A 2,750-nucleotide genomic window follows, 5' to 3' on the forward strand; every position below is an offset into this window, starting at 1 on the left:
TGGAGAATTTATTTCTCTTGAGTTTTTAAGATAATCGCTTGTCTATTCAAGATTATTAACTGGAGGATGGCTTAAGTTAGAGAAAAGACAGTCTCCTCTCAGTGTTCCGAGTTCAGTGAACTCTCAAGACTGAAATAACAAGGAGATTCCATCAAACAAACCCAAAACATCTCTAAGAGAAACCAAATTTTAAGTTATTATCTCTCAAATTTTAGCCTTTCCACATCATTGCAATTATACATGTTCCTACTTATGCTTCTCCCCAGAACCTCACGAGTTTTGAAGGGACAATAAAAGCCCCTGAGAAGTACTGTAAGCTAATGGTCATGGTCCAAATATCCCATCTGGTTGTCTTTGAGGAAATGTTTCATATTTGAATTGTTCCCATCTTTTCTACACTGGTAAAGTCAATGGGAGAATATACAGTGAACAAACTGGGATAGAAAAATAATTTCATCATTCCGTTAACAAATTTCTAGTAAGTGTGATTAGCATAAAATAAACATATTTCACATCAAGTAGAATGAGGCTTCACTAATGAGATGAGAATACTATACATCTGATGTAATACCAACTGATTATTTAAATATTTAGTAAAAGTGATGTAAGAAGGGAATATAATTAGCTTGCATGATTCAACCTGGGTTTATTCCCATTTATTGGCTGTGTGATCTTGGATAAATTATTTAACCTCTCTGAGTCTTCCTTTCTTCACCTATAAAATTGAGAGAACAATAGCTATGTTGTAGTTTGTTAGAATTCAATGCCTAACATGGTAACTAATCAACACTAGGTAAATAAAAATCCAAAGTCACTCTGGAAGAGAATATATGCATGTGTCTAAAAAATGTCTTTGGAAAAATTTATTCCAGCCACTTATATATTTTATAAATTGAAAAAAGCAGAAGGATTTCTTAAAATGTCACCTAAAGCAGAACAAATCTTCTCTATTAATAAATGTATCCTAACTTCAATATCTAATTCCACTAGATTAGCCTGGATGTTTTTGGAAGGACCTGACTATAATAATGCATAAAAGTTTGTCTAATAGCTGGCCACAAGCTTTTGCTGATGCCTAATGAAATCTCTTTAATTACTCCAGCAGCCCCTATATTGGCTGCCATGCTGGGGTCATTAGAAAACTCGACCCTGTGGTACTTGGGATCCAAGAACATCTTCTGCTGATTGAAGTTTGTACCCTGTGGAAATGTTTTAATGTGATCCTTGAAGCATGTCCTAAGCAATGCTGTCAACACATCTTCTTCTTTGTCAGGCCTTTATTTGGTCAGGAATACTCAGGAGCTCTGTCTTGCTGCCTGTGGTTTACCACATTGTCTCCCATTTGCTTTTTGGTTTAGCTATGTTCAATGAAGCAGAGTTAGCTGAATTAGGGGGACATCATCAACATTGCTCCTCCAGAAAAATTTCCCATCAGGTAAATCACTAAATCAGCTACCATGTTCTGAAGCACAGACACCACATCCTTGCCACCTGATCATTCACTTGCAGAAAAACACAGTCTCAACATAGTGAGCCACAGTGCACATCTAAAGTCCACACAAAAATCTGAAGTTGATCTCAAATCTCCAGTATAAAGAATTTCAAAAGAAGTAAAAGGCAATGATAAAAGGACAACTTACTCATAATTCACATTATCACAGGTAAAAGAAGTAATAGGTTTTTGGAGACTACTATTTAATATAAACTAAAAGGTATAGCATAACCTTAAAAATCCACAGCTGTTATAGAAATATAAATGTTATATATTACGAATTGATGAATTAGGGTGATTAGGTATTGACAAATATAAGAATTTGCCCTATCCAAAGGAGTTGAGATGTTCCCTCATGGTGTGTTGTTGTTTTTATTTGTTTTTGATGCATAGGAATTTCCAGGGAATAAGAAATTGCCTTAACTGTAATCATCTGATCAATTAAAAATCTTAATGTCATGGGTTTTTTACTAGTTCTGAGAATGAAGAATGTCCCAGTGCACAGAACTAACTTAGTATAGTTGTTTGCTACCCAAAACAGCTGATATTTTAAATAAAAGTAAGGTTCACATTTTTTTGAATAAAAGGTAGACTTTTTAGAAGTGTGATCATTGGAGAAAAATCTTGATTTCATTAAAATCATTCTACTTTACAGTCTATATTAATCCAAGGACAAGCTTTAAAACCACTATCTACATTTTCACCTGTTTGAAGTAAACGGCAATATTTGTACTGTGTTTTCATTTTAAGCCTTGATTCACCTTTTATAGTAAGAATACTTTGAGAATTGGAAACTTTCCTTCCTAATCACAGAATGTCACAAGGAAATGGAACTCCTCAACTTGACAGTAATAAATAAGATCCGGGCTGGCCTTTCTCTTTTGTTCTTCTTCAGTCACCAATGGCTATGTGGGACATCAGGACAGTCCTCCCTCAAAAAGGTTCAGAACACAAAGCGATGGACCTATATACCAGAACACTAGGACATTGAACTAGAGAAAGGTGACAGGATATTTCTGAACCAAAAAGAAAATAGTCATAACAAAAACCCATAAAATACCTAGAAACAAACATAATGAGAATGTTCAAGACTACTGCAAACACAACAATAAAACAGTAAATGAAATTTGAGAAACCTGGGACAGACCTTATTCCTAGCTAGGAAAAAGCAATTCTGAAAAATGTTTAAATGACACCAAACTAATCTTTATGCTCATTCCATTCTCAAACTGTTAATAGTGGTTACCTCTGAGGAGTG

The sequence above is a fragment of the Pteropus vampyrus genome, unplaced genomic scaffold, assembly GCF_000151845.1.
Source record: "Pteropus vampyrus isolate Shadow unplaced genomic scaffold, Pvam_2.0 Scaffold12, whole genome shotgun sequence".
NCBI lineage: Eukaryota > Metazoa > Chordata > Mammalia > Chiroptera > Pteropodidae > Pteropus > Pteropus vampyrus.